Consider the following 11,519-nt stretch of genomic DNA (forward strand, 5'->3'; position numbering starts at 1 on the left):
CTCCCACAGAACGTGGAGATTAAAATAAAAAGAGCCTGACAGAGGTTTCAGCCAGTTCCAGACCATCGCTTCTCCCTGCAGCGCCGGCTTTGAAGAGGGCCACCTCCACGAGAAAGAAATCATCGTGGGGGGCGGGTGAGAGGAATCCACCCAGCTTCCAGAGCAGCCAAGGTGAAGACACGTTTTGCATTATAAGAATTTCTGCTTTCAAACCCCTCCTGGACACACTAAGTAGCCCACCCAGTGAATGCACACAGGATGATCCTCATCTGTCCTGCAGATGAGATGTCATGGAGGTGGAGAGAGAGGGCTGCAGCCCTTGGGCACTGGTAGCTGCAGACTCGGCCCCCAGGCCTCTCTCCCTTCCTTGAAAGCTGCGGAGATGGGCAGGGCTGCCTTCTCGGGCAGCCGGGCTGATCTGTGCTCACACATGCTTCTCTGAGGCCGGCAGCTGCCCCAGATGTGATGTCTCCCCAGATGCGATGTCTAGGAACGGGTCCCAGGCAGCTGGTGGGACTCGCTCGCTGCCACTTCCATCTTCCTCGCTCTTGGATCCATGTCTGTTTCAGACACTTGGTCTTCTGCAGCTTCTCCAGAGCCAGACACCAGGCCTCGCCCGTTGGAAGCCGCCCCTGCCAAGAGTGCGGGCCTGGGCTGGGAGGGTGTGAAAACCTGGCCTCCCCCGACGGCATCCCAGCGCCCCCCCGCCAGCAGTGACAGCCTCTTGGCCCGCTCCGCTGGCACGGCTGCCTTGGGGTCCCACCGGTTCATCGATTCATCACGTCTCAATGTGCCGTCGCTGCAGGCAGCACGATCTCTTGGCGCTCCACTGGGCTGCCGCATTTGGAAGTGATTTGGGACTCAGAAAGGCTGCAGATCGAGGGAACTCTGCATCGTTGTTCTCTTCTGTTTCTGGCCACCCACTTTCTGAGCGGAGAAAGTGGGATCCGGCCAAGCTGAGGCGAAGTGAAACGTTCTGAGGTCAATAAAGGTGGTAGCTAACAGGGTGGAGTGGTGGGTGAGAAATCTCTCCATCCTTCTCAGCTCACTGGGCTGTCAACCAGGACATGGGGTAGTTGTGGAGAGCCCTGCTAGCTCCCCCTCCCTGCCGCTCTGTCTGCCTGGCCCCGCATCTGCTCTCCGTCTTGATGATGATTCGCCCTGAGCCCTGCAGGTGCCGGACGCATCTCCTGCTTCCGCAGACATCACCCTGATTTCTCGAGCTGGACACCGGTTTGATTTCCTCTCAGCCTAGAGACCAAGCCACGTTTCCCCTCCCCCTCCCATGAGCTCAAGCCTCCCTTTGCAGAATGTACAGGCTCTTTACACAGTTGAGGTCTCCCCTTAGGCCACTGTCCCCCTTCTCTGTTCTTCTCAAATCCAACCATCATGCATTTCAACTGCACAACACCAACTGCATGTCAAATGCTGAGGTTAGCAATGACTTTCCCTAATGATCCAGAAAAAGCCCCATTTTTCACAAAGCTTTCCTCCACGACTTGGTTTTACGTATGACTGTTGTTTGCTGTAGAGACCAAGTCTTTCGATCGATCATGCTTCCTCTCCTACTCCCCTCTCCCTGCGGTCCTGTCCCCCCTTCCATGTTCATCTCCCCACCCCTACCCCCCGCCCTTTGCTGGGCTGTGCTAACAGTGTGGCAGGAGGAATTTCTGGAAGGAGGCCAACTTTGGCTTCAGATCATTTCTCTTCAACACACACTGGCCTCTGAAAACCAGATTCTGTTTGTCATTTGGTTTGCTCTCCCAGCTTTGTGTCATTCCGATGGTAATGCTGATGGATTTCAAGCTTGCCTCGTAGAGGAACGCACAAGGTTTTCATAAGCACATTAATCTTAAAAGAAAAACTGTCAGATGCAAACAATACTCATATGACTGATGTTGTAAAGACACAAACTAACTCTTAACATCCATTCCCAAAGAATATTATCTTACAGGGGCCTTAGGTTGCTTTCAGCTCCCTTCAAACCTGTGTACCTGTATTACTGGGTTTCAGGGCACCTAAAAAGCTTACTTTCCACACCAAAAGGTTGGGGATTAATGACATGTCTGCTCGTTTGCCAAGTCCAGATAATAGGCTTCTTATCACGTGGCCATGTAAATAAGAGCATGATTACAAGAAACATGTAATTTCATTAGTTTTCACAGAATGTAATATAAGCAGTCCTTATTCAAGCCAAATTGGAAAATCATTATATTCCAAGACAAGGGACTCTGGTCTCCTCGAAACACTAAACACTCATTAGCAGAATGAGATGTGCTGCCCAAACTCTCTCTTTGGTGGACGCGTCCCCGGCTCACAAGCGCCTTTTCGGAAGGCATTTTCCCGTTTTGTTCCGAAGTTAGCAAAATGTGTGGTATGAATTAAATGTCTGATATTGCTGCAAACGTCATTGGGAAGGGTGCCAGGCCACAATCAAAAGTGAGCTGGTAGCTTGTTCTAATTTAATGGTGTTGAAGTGTTCCACTGTAATTAAGCATCTGAAAATGAAATAGAAGCAGTCATTAGGCTCAGCAATACAAAGCCATGAGACAAAAGAATATAAATTATTTCAGATAGAGGCCCCTGAAGAACATTCTGGGGTCTGAGAGAGGTCCTGCAACAGAGGCTTGAGTGATGGCTGGAGTTTAGGGCCTTTGGAATCAATGAAGGCAGACAGTTGATCTGGGGGTGCTGTGATCCCAGCCCAGTCGGCCAAGGTCGGTGTGGACCAGTACTTGAGCCCGAGCTGCGGCCACGCAAGCTGACCCCATATGAGGATGAAGGGGCCCCTGAGGCTTTCACCTTCTCTGGCAGCCCTCCTGCAACCCAGGGCCCTGCTCTCTGTGCAGCCCTAACCACGGCGCTGGGGCCGCTCAGGAGACCAGAGTCCCTGCAGTATTTCCCCACTTCCAACCCAAGAACAGACTAGTGCGGGCCTTTCCCTTCATCTCCACGCCCATCCCTCACAGAGGTGAAAGGTCTGGGGTGGGCGTGGCCAGACAAGATGATGGCATGTCCTCCAGATCACTCTCCAAAGCTTAGGAAAATACTGCAGACACTTTCCAGGGCTAAAGTACAAGGCCCAGATGCAATATTTTGTAGACCCACAACTGAACCATCGTGTTTAGCAGGCAAGGCAAATCTTGTTATGCTCCTTCTACAGATAAGCCAGCTGAGACTTTGAGAAATTCAAGACTTTCCTTGGGACACACAGCTGGTCAATGGCCGAGCTGGCAGGAGAACTGAGGTCCTCTGATTCCAAGTTCCTGGTAGTAAACAGTAAAATTTCTTGTGCTGCCCTCAGTGGTTTTTTGTTTGCCACCAAGTAGCCTATTTCACAATAAACTTTCATTTATCCACAAGTTTGAGTAACAAAGACAGTGACGATTTGAGTTCTTTACCTAAACTCTTTGAAAATATGATGAACACAAAGGATACTCTCTTGGGAAAATATATATACAGAGACACAATTACACCATCCGTTGTAGGAGTTTGAGGACATGTAGCCAGGGACCTGGGACCAGGGACCTCCAGTTAAAAAGGAACGGATGGACAACTGAAGTCTTCAAGTTACCCCAAGTCTTCACTTTATAAATCACCTCCAAGAGTGTCCTCTACCAAAGAGTTCTGAAACCAGGCTTAGCCAAATTTCCCAATTGCCTATCATCACCTCTCCTCCCACCAGCCACCTCCTCGGGGGGGGCGCTGGTAAGCAGTCAACACTTCCCTAGGTGGTAAGTGAGAGGGGCCCAGGAGACCTTCAGGGCCTGGAGAGCCTACCGCCCAGAAGTCAGTTCTGGGAAATTCCGAGTTGGCTGAGTGTTAGGTCTCAGAGGAAGGACGAAGGCTCCTGAACTGAGGACAGTGTCTGTGTCCAGTGCACACAGCCTAGGGGTAGGTGTGTACTCTGAAGGCAGACGCCAGGTTCAGATCCTGGCTTGGCCACTTTCTGGTTTGTGTGGCCAGGCATGAGCTGTCCTCTTTGTGCTTCGGTTTCCTCATCTGGACCACAGGGATGACGTGATGTCAGTTTAGCCTCATGCAAGATATATGTACAATTGCTTTGAACAATGCCTGGCCTGAAGAAGGCACACAGGAAGCTGCAGCTCTCACTATCAAGGCTAAGTAGGAGCATGTCGGTTCCGGGTCGTGTGGTACCGGAGTGGGACGTTGTCACAGCGAGGCAGATGCCTTGATGCTTCAGCAGCCGGGGAAGGCTGACCTCAAGGTTTTGCTCATCAGTTGTGGTTCTTGTGTGGGCTAAACCTCCAAGTTGGCAATTCCTCCATGTTACTTGGTATCTGTATCCCCCAAATCAGCTCAGGTGAAGACTATTTCATCAAAAAGGGCCTGTTTTCTTCCGAAGCACCCACATCACCTTCTCTTAGCCCCCTGCAGCAGTTTATTTGCACTGTGTCTGTGTCTCCCAGTATTCAATGCCACACCTGCCCCAAGGGCTGGGCACCTGGTTATAACTACCCTCACCTCAGAAGTTCAGCCCCCGATGCAGCTTCTGTTTCTAAGCATAGATGGAAATGTTCCCTCTGAGCAGTTTTCTTTTGACTTAAAAGCACTTCATCTTCATTTTTTATTTGTTATTTTCTTTATAACACAGGAAGTCTTTCAACTCTTCCAAAATTCAGAGTTCCAGTTCTATTTTCACGACCTGACTCGTGAGTGTAATGCAATGCAGGTTATTCCTAGCTGGAAATATTAAATAACTTTTTTTTCTCAGTGCTCCAGAGACTGTTGGACCCTCGTTTGTCATTGGGTACAGCCGACACCGTGACTTGGGCCGCTGTTTCTCAGGGGGGGCCCTTGTCTGGGGCAGCTCTGGTGTGGGAGTGGAGATGACTCAGGACAAGTCAAGTGCAAGCTGGTCTGACTGGTGGTGGGAGGACTCAGACTGCTCGAGCTGCCAAGAGCCAGCTGTTCCAGGTGGCTCAGGAAGACGGACATCTGCAGATGTCTCCGTTGGGGCACGTGCAGGTGAAGCCAAGATCAAGAAGGAGACCTGGGTATATAGAACATACGGTGGTTGCCAAGGGGGAGGGGGTTGGGGGAGGGATGGAGAGAGAGGTTGGGGTCAGCAGATGTAAGCTATTATATATAGAATGGATAAACAACAAGGTCCTACTGTATAGCACAAGGAACTATATTCAATATCCTGTGATAAACCATAATGGAAAAGAATGTTTAAAAAATGTATATATATGTCTAACTGAATCATTTTGCTGTACAGCAGAAATTAACACAACATTGTAAAGCAACTATACTTCAATAAAACAAAACAAAGCAAAATGAAACAAAACAAAGCAGAGCAGGACACCAAAGGGCATGGTGCATGGTGTTATTGCTGTATCTGGGCTCCATGCCATGCTCTGGTTTCTGCCTTCACCATGGAGCCGGGGGCAGAACCTGCTTGTAGATATTGGGAATAATGTGGTGATCACTTTGCTGTCCATAAAGACCCACAAAAATCTGTGATCCTAGAGATGAAGAAAACAAATGAGGTTTGTTTCCTGATGGCTGAAAACAGCTACCCATAGGTAGAACTGTTTGATGCAAGACCACTATCAACAGTAGGAAGCCTACCCCTCAAGACACAAGGACATCACCAATCTCCGCCTCCCATTACATCAAAACCTGACTTTGTCACCATCACATCCAGTAGCATCTGCAACTATGACACCTGTTAGGCTGCCTTGAAAATTCGACACATCTGTTTCATTTTATATCAACATATCCTGTCGATAAGGTTGCATATCGATCAGACCAATAAAACAGGAAGGTAACAAAAGGATGGTGAAAGAAATACTCCAGCAATAATATACAATATAATTAGCTCAGTTGAACACTAACATTTGGGGAAAACATGATAAGTTAAACAGTTTTGCATCTGAAGAGAAAACAGACCAGTTCTTTAAGAAAGACAAATGGAGGGGAGGGTCCCAGAAAAACGCTCCCCAGGGATATCATGCGGAGAAAACTGATGCACAAGGTTTTCAGGGTCCCCATGGTGACTTGGTAATAAAGTTAAGACTAGAAAAGTGTGCTTCATGTTACATGTACTTAGCCCTCCAATTTAGATATATATATATTGTACAAGAGCAGGAATTGTAGATTGATGCATGATAGGTGAGCAAGAAGTGGACATTTAGGAAGAGAACAGAACAGTTGGCTTTGGCTCTTCTTTGGAGAGCCATCTGAGTTCAACCATGCCAGGGAACAGTTTAAACAATAAAAGGCTTAAGAACCATTCGAAGTGGACCACATTCATTTATTTTCCTGTCCCCAGACCCTTAGGGGTGTTGAGAGCTATTGCTACCACCATTTTCCAGGCTCCTGCTTGAGGGAGGAGACGGGTGTTGAAGATGGGTTTGACAGTGTCTGCAATGAAAAACTAAGAATGCCAACTCTCACCAAACTACTGTTGTCTTATCAGATTCATGTGATGACCCAAGTTACCTCGAGGCAACCTTCAAACTGGGGGACATTTGGAAACCAAGCTAAGCTCCTGGGCTCAAGTGATTCCATGCTCAGGAAATTCAGCAAATACCTCGTGGAAATGCTACGCTTTAAGGCCCAGTACCAAGGTGTAGAGCCTGCGCCCTGACCTTGAGCAGCTTGGGACCTAGCAGGCAAGGGTAAGAAATGTACTGGAACACATCAAGTACATTTGCTGGATTATGTTAAAGCCAATCCCAGATGCCATTTCATCAGTAAATATTTTAGTATGTAGAGTTAAGAGATGAGGATATTTTAAAAAAACAAAAACACAACACCATTATACACCTAAACGACTAACAATAATTTCTTAGCATCTTCTAATATTTTGCCAGTGTTCGTTCACATTTCCATGATTGCTCAATAAGTGAGGTTTTGCAGTTGTTTTGTTTGAATCATGATTCCAACAAGGTCAACCGTTTCCACTGGTTGATAGATCTCTTAGGTCTCCTTTATTTAGTTTAATTTTATTTTTATCTATTATATGCCCTTCTTTCCCCCTTGCCATTTATTTATCGAATAAATTGAGTCCCTGCTTTGTAGATTTTCCCACATTTTAGATTGGGCTAATTGCATCCCTGTGAGGTCATTTAAACAACCTTTATCTTTTATGCCCTGTAAGCTGGTGATGAGGCCTAGAGTTTGGATCCAATTCCGGTTCACTGCTTGGGCCCTGGGCCTCCGACTGCCCCCCAGGGAGGCACACAGGTCTGGCTGTTCCTCTTCTGTGGTGTGAAGATTGATCACTGGGTTCAGATGCTACCAGTCTTATTAATGGACAATTTTTCATTAGAGCCATGAAAGATTTGAAGACCATTTTTGAATTCTAATGTGTTCCAGAAAGAGCTAATAGACTAGTATCAAAAATAGAGACCTCACAGAAGGATAAAAGGCAAGAGAGATCCGGACGTGTAGATGATGTGTTTTGAACACACAGCCCAGGCCCTGTGCTGAATGCTGTGGGTGCATGCAAGGTGCTGAGAGCAGTGTCTTGGGCATAACAAGGTTGCATAATAAATGACATTACTGCTGTTGTTCATTTGAACCACTTTACTTTGCTCCCTCCCTGTCTCCCTAAAAGGGTCTGGTGATCCAGGGGGAGGGAGGACCACCCAGAGGACACCCCCTGGGCAGAATGACCTGGGTGGCTAGAATTGTGAAAGGGTGACACTGAGCAGGGCCATTTGTGGAAGGGACAGGTAGGTTGACCTCAGGGGCTGTAGAGCAGGAATGGCGAAGAGCTGGAGAACAGTACGGCCAAACAGGTATTTTAGAATGAGTCTCTGGGCAATCACTCGTCCACAGGGGGTGACAGGAGGCTGAGAGTGCAGGTCAAAGGCTTCAGTCATTGACAAGCTAGGAATTGCCAGGGTTCCTATGAGGGGTTCCTTTACCAGGTGACCCTCTGGAGAAAGATAGATCCACACCTTCCACCATACACTTGGGTTAATGCCCATGGATCACAGTTTAAATATAAGAAAATGAAGCTAGGAAAGTAGTAAATGGAAGCATGGGGGAATTCTTTATGTCATGGAGGAAGGAAAGCTTTTCTAAGGGTGCCACAAAATCCAGAAAATTAAAAAAAAAAAAAACACAACAGAGTAATCTGACTCCTAAGAGTCAAGAACTTCTACATGAAAAAAAAATCACCAGGAGCAAAGTCAAAAGACAAGTGGGAATCTGGGAAAAAAATCATATTATACCATGTGGCGTGTGGGATCTGAGTTCCCCGAACCTGCACCCCCTGCATTGGAAGCGGGGAGTCTTAACCACTGGACCACCAGGGAAGACCCTCTGCTCAATATTCTGTAACAACCTAAATGGGAAAAGAATTTGAAAAAGAATAGATACATGTATATGTATAACTGAATCACTTTGCTGTATACCTGAAACTAACACAACATTGTTCATCAACTCTACTCCAAAATAAAATTTAAAAATTTTAAAGTAAAAACAAAAAAACCCCATATTACAGATAAAGTGTGAATCTCCCCAATATGTGATTTCCTAGAAACTGAGGCCAATAGAAAAGACTTTTCACAGAAAAAGAACCACAAAAGGCCTGAAACATGAAAAGACGTTCCATTTCATTCCTACGAAGAGAAATGCCAACAATAACTGTAATAATACCCCAACCAGCCCCTAACAGATGGGCTGAAAAAGTTGCCCTTGCGAGTGCAAAATGGTAGGACTCCTGTAGAGGACCATTTGGCAACATTAATCAGGGTTACAAACGTATGTATCCTTTGGCACAGAAATTCCACTTCTGGAATTGATCCCACAGATGCATATCTGTGTGCCCACAAAATAGCAAAAGACTGGACACAATTAAGAGGCTGAATAAGCACTGTACCCAGACAGTGGAAACCTACTTGGCTGTTAAAAGAAGAGCGTGAGGCCCTCCCTGCGCTGATATGGAAAGTTTTCCAGGATGAGTGAAAACAGTGAAGTGCAGAACAGTGAGCCTGGCACGCTGCCTTTTGTGTAAGACCAGGTGTTCTTGTTTGCGTTTATTTGCATTAAAGAACACAAAAACAACAAATAAAAGTGGGTCCCTGTGTATTTCGGGGCGGGGGGGGGGGGGAACAGGGCAGGATGTGAGTGAGAACAAGACTACTTAAAGGGGACCGCTTTAAATCTTTTGGGAACTCAAGTCATGTGACTGTATTTTTGTCAATAGATAAAAAGATAGAATGAAATTTTAAAAAGAGTGGTCCACCTGAGTCACTGCTCACTTTGCAGCTGACACCCCCTTCCCCTATACCTGCCACCCTCCCACTGCAGACCTGGACACAGCACACCTGTGCCTTGGCTCCCATTCCCTCTGCAAGCTCACCCCACTGGCTCCTGATCACCTGCACTCCAGAGGAGACTGAAGAACAGTTGTGGCCAGAACAAACCAGCAAGCTTCTCTGCTATCCAATGGGCTGAATTACACCTTCTCCAATAAGATCTGAACCAGCCTTGGGGAGGGGGACCCTTCTAAGTTTGTCCTTCTTTGGGTATTCTCCCTTAGCTCTAGAATACCGTACACAGTTTCCTCCTAGTCATTCTTTTATCAGAACTTGATAATTCTTTTTTTTTAAATGTTAACGTTATCTCAGGACAATGTGATCTCAAGTGCTTTAGTTTTTTTCTTTTTTATTGATTGATTGATTGATTGATTGATTGATTTATGGCTGTGTTGGGTCTTCGTTTCTGTGCGAGGGCTTTCTCTAGTTGTGGCAAGTGGGGGCCACTCTTCATCGCGGTGCGCGGGCCTCTCATTATCGCGGCCTGTCTTGTTGCGGAGCACAGGCTCCAGCCGCACAGGCTCAGTAATTGTGGCGCACGGGCCTAGTTGCTCCGCGGCACGTGGGATCTTCCCAGACCAGGGCTCGAACCCGTGTCCCCTTCATTAGCAGGCAGATTCTCAACCACTGTGCCACGAGGGAAGCCCGATAATTCTTTATATTAAACTTAACCCACTGTGTGGTTCCTATTCTTGATTGGACCCAGACTGATACAAGTACTGTATACATTTTATATCAGTTTTAGTTGACGTACTGGATATGACCCAATCAAACTGACAGCAAAAAAATAAAGAAGAAAAAAAAATGTTAAGAAGGAAATAAAGGGAAAAATTGTTAAGAAGGAAACAAAGGAGACAACATAAAGTGCAAAATATACAAGTTAAAATAAGAAAGATGTTCTGCCATATGTGGGGCAGAAGAGAATTAGAAAAATTAAATAATCGGGTTGATTTTTCTAGCCAGGTTAAATGCAAATAACTTTAGAGGGCTGATTCTTTTTTGCTTTACTTATTAATACTCAGAATTGAGTGATAAAAATAGTATTGCATAATGTCAATTTCATGAAAATAAAGTAATAATTAAAAAAATAAATAAAAAGAGTGGTCCATGGTGTCAAAGGTCCATGGTCACCCCTGGGAAGAGAAGGCCTGTTACTGGCAGGTGTGGCAGGCAGTCAAGACCCATAGACCTTTTCCATCAACCCCAGGATCCCAGGGAGGTCCTGGACGGTATGCTTTTCCTTCCCTCTTGGCCCCAGGCCCCAGGAGGTGAAGCTCAAAGCTGCTCTTTTTTTTTTTTCTTTGTTTTTAAAAAATTTTTTTATTGCAGTATAGTTGATTTACAATGCCATGTTAGTTTCAGGTGTACAAAAAAGTGAATCAGTTATACATAAACATATACATATACCAACTCCTTTTTAGATTCTTTTCCCATATAGGTCATTACAGAGTATTGGGGAAGGGGGGAGGGATAAATTGGGAGACTGGGATTGACATATACACGCTGCCCTCTGTTTTCCAGTGGCTGCTCCCAGTACTGAGATGATTGGGTGGAAACGGGGGAGGGGGTGGGGGAGTAGAACGCTGGGAAAACACACCTGACTCCGAGGAGTCTGTAGGAATGAGGTTCTGTTGTTCTCCAGGGAAAAATATATCGGAAGCCAGCAGGCTGTGGCTTGCAGAAATTCTGCCTTCGTGCATAACTAAGATCGTTTTACGATTAGCAGAGCAAAACGCCTGCCTGGGCGTCTTTCCCCTTCAGCACTGCCAGATCACAGCTCACCTGGCTTCCTCTTGATTTCTCACTATTTCACTGATTCGTCTGGAGACCCACGATCACAAGTATATATTATAATAAAATTGTTATATGTGATTATAATCATTAGTGACTATTATTCTAACAACAATCATTTATCGAGCACTTGCTATGTGGCTGGCACTGTCCCAAAAGCATGCCTTAGCTTCCTGATCTCATTTAAGTCTCTTGATGTCAAGAAATGCATTCTCTTGTGACTCCATTCTCCAGATGGAAAAACTGAGGTTTGATGACTTACCCCAGTACGACAGTGGTCGAGCAGGCGTTGTCTTCAGTCTGCACAGCCTGTGTTCTGAAGTCCAAGCTCTCCCCGCAGAACTGGGGCCTGAGCTCCTCAGCCTCCCCACTCTGACACCTCCACTTTAACTGCCCTTTAACTTCCAGGCTCGACACTGCACGGCCTTA

The sequence above is a fragment of the Balaenoptera acutorostrata genome, chromosome 15 (genome assembly GCF_949987535.1).
Source record: "Balaenoptera acutorostrata chromosome 15, mBalAcu1.1, whole genome shotgun sequence".
In the NCBI taxonomy this organism is placed as follows: domain Eukaryota; kingdom Metazoa; phylum Chordata; class Mammalia; order Artiodactyla; family Balaenopteridae; genus Balaenoptera; species Balaenoptera acutorostrata.